The sequence below is a fragment of the Bombina bombina genome, chromosome 9 (assembly GCF_027579735.1).
Source record: "Bombina bombina isolate aBomBom1 chromosome 9, aBomBom1.pri, whole genome shotgun sequence".
NCBI classification, from domain to species: Eukaryota; Metazoa; Chordata; class Amphibia; order Anura; family Bombinatoridae; genus Bombina; species Bombina bombina.
The window spans coordinates 191,898,554-191,911,051 of record NC_069507.1 but is presented as its reverse complement, the minus strand read 5'-3'; the positions used below and the strand labels follow the sequence as shown (position 1 = coordinate 191,911,051).

General features: G+C 37.9%; 1 protein-coding gene across 1 annotated transcript in view; it reads right to left on the bottom strand.

The window, feature by feature from the left end:
• Positions 1-12,498, bottom strand: part of HPSE2 (heparanase 2 (inactive)) — a 556,398-nt gene that overhangs the window by 126,911 nt on the left and 416,989 nt on the right. The gene's annotated exons all lie outside the window — the stretch shown is intronic.

Sequence of the window (12,498 nt, the reverse complement as noted above, 5' to 3'; positions counted from 1 at the left end):
AAAAAAACACAGTTTACTCCTGAAAAAGAAAGGATTTAACTCACAACATGCAGATGAATTTTATCACTGGAAGTTAAAGATACCATACTTCATAGAGGAGAGGAATATCCCAAAGGCACCAAAAAGAAAGAAGTACCATACTTCAAAAAGTACCAAACTCCAACTGGTCACCAAGGGACAAACATCTTTAATACAGACAGGGATTAATTCCCCCCAATGCTCCTCACATACCTCACATGTTTGAGGTCTTAAAAGGTGAGCAACAGTCTTACTTTTTGTACTATATTGTTAACTAGTATATTCATACTGCACCATAAATTGTTTTCTGTTATATATATATATACACATTATATATCTATCTATAAACTAAAAAAGAGAAAGAAAAAAAGAAAAAAATCATGATTCATGAGAAAGAATATATAAGACAGAATACCCCCTAAAGAAGTACCACAACCAGCACAACTCAGCACATAAAAAGGGGTTTTAATAAAAAAAACACACATAGAAATTAAATAAAATGCTGCCTCCCTAGGTGTGCTGCACACCACTAAGCTAGACCGGATAACTGACAGGCAAGCTTGCAAAGGGAAAGTCTGCAAACAACATTCTGTGGCCAGAAGCAGTCCATGAGACCCAAAAGCAATGCAATACAGACTGGAGTATCACAAAGTCACAGGATATCGGTATGACAGGTATAGGCCATGAGCCTAGAAACAGCGGCTAAGTATACAACTATAGACAGATAGAAATGGTTCACACAAGTTGAGAGATGAACAGCCAAATATACGACCTGTATACAGCACACTCTTATTATGTGCGTTATTCCGTGACTCCAATGCAGAGATCGAATGACTCAGGTTAGAAACTGGCTTGCTTCGGCTGTGTCAGCAAAAGGATCGAGGTGAGAAAGTCCTCTTTTCCTTAACTATCATACACATCTGTTTATGTATGAAGAAAATTCCTCATTGGATCCAGTGCAGCCTGGGCAGGTAGTGTGCAGACACATATCTAGGGTGCAGCAATTTGTAAACCAGTAGCGGCTTGATTGCATCTCTTGCTCATAGGTTCCCACTACGGCAATTTGAACAGGATCATCCAAAGTCTCATTGATAACCGGAATGCTTTCCATCAATTCATCTTGCTCGAGTGACCCGGTCAGGGTAGCAAGAGGACGGGACCTAGTTCTCTTCATACATACACATACGTGTATGATCGTAAAGGAAAAGAGGACGTTCTCACCTCGATCCTTTTGCTGACACAGCCGAAGCAAGCCAGTTTCTAACCTGAGTCATTCGCTCTCTTCATTGGCGTCACGGAATAACGCACATAATAAGAGTGTGCTGTATACAGGTCGTATATTTGGCTGTTCATTTCTCAACTTGTGGGAACCATTTCTATCTGTCTATAGTTGTATACTTAGCCGCTGTTTCTAGGCTCATGGCCTATACCTGTCATACCGATATCCTGTGACTTTGTGATACTCCAGTCTGTATTGCATTGCTTTTGGGTCTCATGGACTGCTTCTGGCCACAGAACGTTGTTTGCAGACTTTCCCTTTGCAAGCTTGCCTGTCAGTTATCCGGTCTAGCTTAGTGGTGTGCAGCACACCTAGGGAGGCAGCATTTTATTTAATTTCTATGTGTTTTTTTTCTATGTGTGTTTTTTGATTAAAACCCTTTTTTATGTGCTGACTTGTGCTGGTTGTAGTACTTATTTAGGGGGTATTCTGTCTTACATATTCTTTGTGTAAGTGGGGTCCTAAGAGTGCTCCCTCTCTTTATATCAGGATTTTCTCATGAATCCTGATTTCTTTTTTTCTCTCTTTTTTTAGTTTCTATTTAATTAGAAGGTCTACACCACAACTCATGTGCAGCCTAATACCCTGCTGAGTTTACCCATATGGTATTTCCTACTTATTTTCCACATATATGTCTATGTGGATACTTTTGATATCTCTCTCCCTATTTTCTTTTAATTAAATATATATATATACAGGTGGCCCTCGTTTTGCGCTGGTTCAATTTGCGCCGTTTCCGAATAACACCCTTTATTTTCAGTCACGCGACTGCTATTGAAAGCACTGAGAAGCAGCACATTGATTAAAATAAGGGCAGGCCAGTAGATGGAGCTGTCCGATTGTGTTGCAGCAAAGATAAGCAAGCCAAGCAGGCTGAAATTAATCAGTGTGAACAGATCAGACCTGTGCTATCGAGCAGCTTTCAAGGCAACAAGATCTAACAGCCGTGATAAAGGCTTCCCTTTCATTTTCTATCCCAGCTGCTTGAGGTGAGGGTGCCTATAAATCAGTCCAGACTGGAATGCATATAATAGCTGCAGACCCGATATTAGCTAAAAGTGTATGCTACTGTTTCAATGCAGAGACCTTTTTGCAGAAAAATGCAAGTAAAAAAAAATGTTTTTGTTCATTAAATTTAGTTTGATTATGCATTCTGTGTTGTGTGATTATTTGATACTATTTAAAATGCTGTTTAGCATTTATAGTCTTCATTTCAAAGTTTTCAAAATAATGTATTCTAGGTTACTTATGTAAATTTTGAGAGGGGCCTAAAACCTAACTCCCTCACTTCCTATTTATTGACTTATATTGTAAACTGGGTTTCAATTTACAACTGTTTTTATTTACAACCATTCCATCTGGAACCTAACCTCGGCATAAATTGAGGGCTACCTGTATATATATATATATATATATATATATATATATATATATATATATATGTGTGTGTGTGTGCGAAAAAAGAGAAAGAGAACAGCACTCCTGAGATGGAACAAAAGCTAGAATAACTTCCATGCCTGTTCATTTAAATTGCAACTCAGGGTGCGCGTTCTTTTTGCACACTATGCCCCTTCACAGAGAATAAATATCCTGTAGCATATCAGTCTGATCCTGCCCAATGACAGTCCAGCGCCGAAATACCAGGCAATTCTTCTCTGAACAAGGAAAGCAACAACCCCAGACGATTGATTCGGCCTTCTGTGGGCCTCGTCAGTGAGGTGCAGTTGTATCTCTCTAAGGGCATGTGTGCACGGGTTCCACGTCTGGATTACCCATTACTCTTAGGGGGACCCAAGAGTAATTTACATAAATGTGAAAAAGAGAAAAGCACTCCTGAGATAGAACAAAAGCTAGAATAACTTCCATGCCTGTTTATTTATATTGCAACTCAGAGTGCGTGTTCTTTTAGCACATTATGCCCCTTCACAGAGAAAAAATATCCTGTAGCATATCAGTCTGATCCTGCTCAATGACAGTCCAGTGCCAAAATACCAGGCAATTCTTCTCTGAACAAAGGAAGCAACAACCACAGATGATCGCTTCGGCCTTCTGTGAGGTGCAGTTGTATCTCTCTAAGGGCATGTGTGCACGGAGTCCACGTCTGGCTTACCCATTACTCTTAGGGTGACCCAAGAGTAATTTACATTAATGTGAAAAAAGAGAAAAGCACTCCTGAGATAGAACAAAAGCTAGAATAACTTCCATGCCTGTTCATTTAAATCGTCTGGGGTTGTTGCTTCCCTTGTTCAGAGAAGAATTGCCTGGTATTTCGGTGCTGGACTGTCATTGGGCAGGATCAGACTGATATGCTACAGGATATTTTTTCTCTGTGAAGGGGCATAGTGTGCAAAAAGAACGCGCACCCTGAGTTGCAATTTAAATGAATAGGCATGGAAGTTATTCTAGCTTTTGTTCTATCTCAGGAGTGCTGTTCTCTTTCTCTTTTTTTCACATTTATGTAAATTACTCTTGGGTCACCCTACAAGTAATGGGTAAGCCAGACGTGGAACCCGTGCACACATGCCCTTAGAGAGATACAACTGATGAGGCCCACAGAAGGCCGAAATGGTCGTCTGGGGTTGTTGCTTCCCTTGTTCAGAGAAGAATTGCCTGGTATTTCAGTGCTGGACTGTCATTGGGCAGGATCAGACTGATATGCTACAGGATATTTTTTCTCTGTGAAGGAGCATAGTGTGCAAAAAGAATGCGCACCCTGAGTTGCAATTAAAATGAACAGGCATGGAAGTTATTCTAGCTTTGTGCTATCTAAGGAATGCTTTTCTCTTTTTTCATATATATATACTTACCGGCAACTTTATTATGTACACCTTGCTAGAACCAGGTTGGACCCACTTTTGCTTTCAGAACTGCATTAATTCTTTGTGGCATAGATTCAACAATGTGTTGGAAACATTCCTCAGAGATTTTAGTCCATATTGACATGATAGCATCACACAGTTGTTGCAGATTTGTCAGCTGCACATCCATGAAGCGAATCTCCCGTTCCACCACACCCCATAGGTGCTCTACTGGATTGAGATCTGGTGACTGTGGAGACCCTTAAAGTACAGTGAACTCATTGTCATGTATTAGAAACCAGTTTGAGATGATTTGAGCTTTGTGACATGGTGCATTATCCTGCTGGAAGTAGCCATCAAAAGATGGGTACACTGTAGTCATAAAGGGATGGACATGGTCAGCAACAATACTCAGGTAGGCTGTGGCATTTAAATGATGCTTTATTGATACTTAGGGGCCCAAAGTGTGCCAAGAAAATATCCCCCACACCATTACACCACCACTAGCCTGAACCATTGATACAAGGCAGGATGGATCCATGCTTTCCTGTTTTTTATGACAATTTATGACCCTACATCTGAAAGTTTCAGCTGAAATTGAGACTCCTCAGACCAGGCAACATTTTTCTAATCTTCTATTGTCCAATTTTGGTGAGCCTGTGCGAATTGTAGCCTCAGTTTCCTTTTTTTAGCTGACAGGAATGGCACCCGGTGTGGTCTTCTGCTGCTGTAGCCAATCTGCTTCAAGGTTTGACATGTTGTGTATTCAGATATTGTATTCTGCATACCTTGGTTGTAATGAGTGGTTATTTGAGTTACTTTTGCCTTTCTATCATCTCAAACCAGTCTGCCCACTCTCCTCTGACATCAACAAGGCATTTGGAGTCGACACAACTGCCACTCACTGGATTTTTTCTCTTTTTCAAGGCCCTAGAGATGGTTGTGCATGAAAATCCCAGTAGATCAGCAGTTTTTTTAAATACTCAGACCAGCCTGTCTGGCACCAATGACCATGCCACATTCAAAGTAACTTAAATTCCCATTCTGATGCTTGGTTTAAACTTCAGCAAGTCGTCTTCACCACGTCTAGATGCCTAAATGCATTGAATTGCTGCCATGTAATTGGCTGATTAGCAATTTTTGTTACCAAGCAATTGAACAGGGGTACCTTATAAACTGGCTGGTGAGTGTATATATATATATATATATATATATATATATATATATAAATTCATTAAAATTATGGGGGGGATAAAAATCTGAGATTAAAATCCTCCATGTCTCAAAAGTAAATCAATGTAAATGTTTGCATAGAAAATTAGCACATCTAGGCAAGTACCCCACATATCTAATTTGCATATCTTACCCAGAATCCTCAGGTGTCCTTAGGCTCTGAGACTTGCACAGTGTACGCAATAGAGAGCAGGAGCCTGAAGCAAAGCCGAGCGGAGTCCTGGGTGCTGCATGTAGATTGCGCCTGCACTGACCCTGCAGTTTGTTTTTGTGATGGTGAGAACTTGAAAAGACGTTGTTCAGTTGTGTCACAGGTGGGATTGGGATCATTGGAAGGATTTATGACGATTGAATTTGTTCTTTTAAGTAGACTTCAGGATTTAAGTATTTTTGTGTAACTGTAATGGTATTCCGGTGTCCCGCCATCAGCTTTTTTGTTTTTACTACTAGGCACAGTGCACCGGCGGCACATGATACTGGCTGCTGCACAGCTTTTTTTCTCATTCAGCTGCACGGCCCCTGCCTCTGCCTGCAAAGGGAGGGAGGGAGAGGGGGGAATGGATGCTCAGTCAGATGAAATATTGAATTTATTTACTTTACTTATTTTAAGCTGAATTTTCTGCCATGCAGTACTGAGTTTGATGACCTTGCTGCTTTGCTGACAGACAGGAGCATTTTTGCACCAGTAGTAAAGTAACTGCAGTGCAGTCAGAAGAATATGCATAGAGGGGATGTAGACAATTTGGATCATGAACATTAAACTTTATATATGTACCAGATTTATTTCTTGTTTTATAAATGTATATTATGTTGTTTAGTTATATATTAAGTTGTTCTATTACTATTACTTTGAGTTCCTTTTTTTAAAGGGGGCCCAAATAAACAATCTTGCACCAGGGCCCTCTGTTCATTAGGGCCTCTGTTTATAGAAGTCTATTGTTAAAGAGACAGTCTACCCCAGAATTGTTATTGTTTTAAAAGATAGATAATACCTTTATTACCGATTCCCCAGTTTTGCATAACCAACACAGTTATTATAAACTGCCCCCTTATTTTAGTTCTTTTGACAGGCATTTTTTGCCAATCGGTGCTAACTCTTAGGTAACTCCACGTGCGTGAGCACTATGTTATCTATATGACACACATGAACTAACACCCTCTAGTGGTGAAAATTGTCAAAATGCATTTAGATAAGAGGCGGCCTTCAAGGTCTAAGAAATTAGCATATGAACCTCTTAGGTTAAGCTTTCAACTAAGAATATCAAGCAAATAAAGCAAAATTGGTGATAAAAGTAAATTGGAAAGTTGTTTAAAATTTACATGCCCTATATGAATCATGAAAGTTTATTTTGGACTAGACTGTCTCTTTAAAAGCAGTTAGCGTGGTTGCAATAAGTCCTGAAGTTAGCGGGACTGAGGATTTCACATGCACTACTCTTTACTTTTAACTTGAAATACGTGCGCTAATTTTTTACTTTGAGCACATTTAGCGTTCGAGTGAAGAAAAAAATAGTGCGCCACTTGTAATCTGGCCCACTATTGTGAAAAAGAGCTGATAGATTGTGATCAAGGCCACAGACATATACATTCAATAATGCAATAATAAAATGCTATTACATATTAGAACATCTTTTTTTACACCTTCCAATCCATTTAAATGGACAGTCAAGTCCAAAAAAACGTTCATGATTGAAATAGGGAATGTAATTTTAAACAACTTTCCAATTTACTTTTATCACTAATTTTGCTTTGTTCTTAGTTTATTCTTAGTTGAAAGCTAAACCTAGGAGGTTCATATGCTAATTAATTAGACCTTGAAGGTCGCCTCTAATCTAAATGCATTTTGACAGTTTTTCACCACTAGAGGGTGTTAGTTCATGTGTTTCATATAGATAACATTGAGCTCATGCACGTGAATTTACAGAGGAGTGAGCACTGATTGGCTAAAATGCAAGTCTGTCAAAAGAACTGAAAAAAGGGGGCAGTCTGCAGAGGCTTAGATACAAGGTAATCACAGAGGTAAAAAGTGTATTAATATAACTGTGTTGGTTATGCAAAACTAGGGAGTGGGTAATTAAGGGATTATCTATCTTTTAAAACAACAAAAATTTTAATTGGAGATTAAATACTGAAATTAAATTAACATTTTTTCATGCATAAAAAAAAAAATAATTAATAGGGTAAATTGACTTTTTTACAAAAGCTTGATAGAATTTTTTTAACGTCTCTTTAAAAAGTACACTGCTCAAAAAAGTACACTGAAGAATAATTCATACAAATTTGTAGCTACAAAGACACTAAAAAAACAAATCTTCATTTAACATTTATCTCAGAAGAAACAACCATAAAGAAGAGTCTAATGTCACTAGCGTGACATCAAGCCTGTGCTACAGTAGTATTCTCTAGTTCAAATTGCACATCTCTCAACAGCCAGCTGACTTTGCACAAAGGCCACATGTGGAAAAGTCTTCATCAAGAGAAGCAATGAAAGGCTCAGATTCCCATCACTGTTACCCAGCACAGGTATGTTTAACTGCTTTCATCTTCCTGATAGCTCCCACGGGAAAATACACCTAAAATCAGGTCAACGTCTGGTGTTGCTGTTCCTTTTCTGGCTCCGAAAGCTTATAAAGTGCTTAACAATTTTCACCTGTCCATAACTGTTTTACACTGCGGGATGCCATTTGCAGAATAGAAGTAACTGGTTTTAGAGAGCTACTTAAAAGTACATTTAGAAAACTTTTGTCTCGACATGGAAAATACATCACTTCAGGATTGTGCAGCAACAAAAAAAAAAAAAAATATATATATATATATATATATATATATATATATATATATATACGTATTGATATTTATATATTTATTTATTTCAAATAAATATGATACTTCAGCATCACAAATATAAGAGGCATTACAAAAACACTGGGCGAAAAAATTGTTGAAAGGTGTAGGACAATTATATGCCGTTGTTATCCAACATATTTGCTTTAAGACATTCTTGTAGTGGTTCTTTAAACCACCTGACTTTTTTTAATGCATAAAGGAATATGTTAATTAAAAACAACAGTAAAACAAATACTGTAGTCTAATTAGTATTAATAGATTTTATTACTTAAAGGGACATAATACTTATATGCTAAATCACTTGAAAGTGATGCAGCATAACTGTAAAAAGCTGACAGGAAAATATCACCTGAACATCTCTAGGTAAAAAGATATTTTACCTCACAATTTCCTCAGCTGACCAGAGTAAGTGCTGTGTAAACAATTATACTTCAGCTGCTGTACAGGTGCAGGTACAAAAAAATAAAATAATAGCCAATCAGCATCAGCAGTGCTGAGTACATGAACTGTGATCTCATGAGATTTCATAGCAAATTTCCTTAAACTGAATAGGGAAATAACATGAATGTGCAAGAGGCACGATCCCTTGCAAGTCCCGGGACAGGCATACTGATTTGCTGTAGGGTACAATAGGGTGTGAATACTGTACTTTGAGGTAAAATATCTTTTTTTTCATAGAGATGTTCAGGTGATATTTTCTAGTCACCTTTTCACAGTTATGCTGCATCACTTTCAAGTGTTTTTAACATTTGAGTATCATTTAAAGCCAGTCATTAATTAAATTAAATTAGGAATTTATTTGGATTTTTTTTTCACCATCAGTCATATTGTGTGGCACTCTCACTGATGCCTATGACATAGAGTAATGATCTGGTTAAAACAAATGGTGAATAAAAGATTTAAAAATAAAATATTTCATACAAAGTTTGTCTCTCAAATCTACTAAGTTTCTATTTTCAATAGCCAAACTCTATCCACTACTTTCTTTACTTGGAGGAGGCCAGTTTGGGCTTGAGTCTGCAGACAAGGCTAGGCACAGTCATTGTTGTAATATAAAGTGAATTGTTTTGCAGTTGATTTCAGTTGAAGCCAATATTTTAAGATATGTAGCAGGGTTAGCCTTGATAAGTCTGCAATGGCAATTTACAGCACAACACATAACTCATAACTTGTAATGAGAGACATCTTTAGTTCCTTCCGCTCTATCCATTGAAAGTATAGGGTGCGCTAAAGGGATGTCGGCCATACTAAACATTTGCTGTAATTCAGTTTTTCCATGGATTTACTTACCAGACTGAGAGCTAATCTAAGCATGGTCCTGTGAACTTGATAAATGCTATCAGCAGCCCTCCACTTGTAATCTGGGCCTTTGTGTATATAGTATATTACAGTTAGTTTGCTCGGTAACATTTGTTTAATTATCTTGGTATCTTTTATTGAAAAGCATACCTAGGTAGCACCAGAGCTGTTGATTGGTGACTGGACATATATGCATCATGATATTGGTTCGCCCATGTGCATTGCTGTTTTTTCAACAAAGGATACCAAGAGAATGAATCAAATAAGACAATAGGGGGTCGATTTATGCAAAATACCTCTACTCCTTAACTCATCCACCACCTCTGAAGTGGCGGACAGCAATCAGCCCGATCGGATACGATCGAGTTGATTGACACCCCTGCTAGCGTCCAATTGGCCGCAAATGTGCAGGGGCGGCATTGCACAAGCATTTCACGAGAAATGCTTGTGCAATGATAAATGCTGACAGTGTATGCTGTCAGCATTTATCCATGTGCGGCGGACATTATTACAATTATTAAGGTGGTCTGCTTTTTCCATATCTCTTTCCACTACATAGATAGTCAGTAAGCTTTATTCATTAAAATCTTAGAAATTCACAAAATGAGCTTCATATGCTGCTAAAATCGCATACAATAACATATTATTTAATTATTTGTTACTATTTCTCTAGTTTAACGCTTATGTAACATACAACGGTAAGAAATTACAGATACAGGTATAACATCATTTTTCAACAGTCTACTTTTGCTATTTTCTGCAAACACACTGTTACAGGCCCATTTATCAAAGGGCTTGCGGACCTGATCCGACACTGCGGATCAGGTCCGCAAGACCTCGCTAAATGCGGAGAGCAATACGCTCTCCGCATTTAACATTGCACCAGCAGATCACAAGAGCTGCTGGTGCAACGCCGCCCCCTGCTGACTCGCGGCCAATCGGCCGCCAGCAGGGGGGTGTCAATCAACCCGATCGTATTCGATCGGGTTGATTTCCGGCGATTCCTGTCCGCCTGCTCTGAGCAGGCGGACAGGGTTATGGAGCAGCGGTCTTTAGACCGCTGCTTCATAAGTTGTGTTTCTGACGAGTCTGAAGACTCGCTAGAAACACGGCCCTTCAAGCTCCGTTCGGAGCTTGATAAATGGGCCTGTTAGTGTTAATTTTATAAATGTGCCCCAAATGCCCCCAAAATACAGTGTAGTGTATTTTATAAAAAAATAAAGGTAGCAGCATTTTTATTTTTTAATAAAATAACTGCACTAGGCAGTATTTTGGTGGTAAAGTTGGCGAGAGTGGGGTGTTAGAAAAAAAAAACGGCACTGAAAAGTGCCTTTTCTTTGCGGTCTATGGGAACTGTGTGTTCCCTGTAAATAAATATGTATATGCTTATATACAAATATTAGCACATAAAAATATATGTATATAATCATCTACATACATATTTACATTTGCTGCCATAGCTGCGCTACTTACTCCCTTACCTGCGCTTAGGTTCTGATGCCGTTTCTGAAAGAGGCTCCCATTGGAGCCTATGGAAATGCGCTGTCGTAAGCACAATGCTTCATAGCAATGCAAATGCAAGCTCACGTTTGCATTGCGCTTAACTTGCAATGCCAGCGCACATTAGCGCATTGTGCGCAAGAGATATTTATCGCTCCACTTGTAATCTATCCCAAAAATAAATGCTAGATAGAATGATGCATTCAAAGAAAAGATCTGAGAATAACATGTAGATGTATTTTTTTAACGTTTCATTAGTTGTTTAAAAAGTGACAAAATAAGTGTAAAGTTTTAATGTCTATAAAACAATGGGAGCTGCCATGTTGTAACTTAAGTTACATTCTCTGCTGTGGCCAATTAGTGACAGTTATAAATAGGTCCCTAGAGTGTGCAGCCAATGGCTGTGTGGAATATAACAGTGTTCTGCACTTCCATTTCTAACAGGAACTGAGATACTTACAATTTCAGAATAGAATTACAGGAAAAAGGGAGCAAAATAAATAATAAAAGTATATTGTAAAGTATTTTTTTATATATACAATTAATCATTTTATATTACCATATTAAAGTAACTACAAATGTTTTGTTATTTTATTCCATATTGCCATTGATTTTAAAAGTACAACAATTAATAAAATAACATAAAAGCAGGCAAACTTTGCAGAGAACAAAGGCTATTTATATACAGAGTAAAAAAATATTCTGGAAATGAAAAATAAATTACTTTCACCGTTCAAAGAACGCAAAAACTCAGATAAAAATAAAAGAGATTACACACGTCCTGTTTATAAAACTGACTGTTATAGCCTCATCGTTATTAGATTAGCGCTGAGGGTGTGAATAGGTAATAAATCTACTGTAACAAGACAGCAGGCGCAGATGGGAATAAATCCACACAATTTAAATCCCCTCTAGTTAGCTGGCCTAAGCTCTCACCACAAAATTTATCTTGACAATTTCCGTATCACTATTTCTCTCTTAGGTTCTTTGTGTGTCTCAGCTGTTGATTAGTTTTTTTAAGATGAAGAGTTACATTTTGTCTCATGCTTTGCTGGGGATTCAGTTTCAGAGGTAACACTCTCCATCTGCCTTCAACATGTTTCTTTTGACATTAACTAATGTCTAAGATTAGTAAGAAAAGAGACCAATCTGGAGAAATCCGTTTCCAAGCAGAGTTCAAACAGGGCACAAAAAGAAGTATATTCTACATTACGTACCCAAAACATTCTATTGTACAGCCAAAATTCTGGGGAGCAAGCCAGGGAAGCATAAGGTATTAGATAATCTTTCAGTAATGGTGCAAAGAACGGAAACTACAAGCTCATAATGGTCAAAGTATAAGTAAAGTTTACTCACTGTATCACCTGATTATTTAAAGTTTATCTAGAGGTTTATCTGCCAAGGCCCATCATAATAGGTCAAACAAAATTAATACTAAGCTTACAAAATGTAGTCAGACACATTAAATCTTAGGCATAATAAACAGATATAAAACCCTAAATTTTTCTTTCATGATTTAGAAAA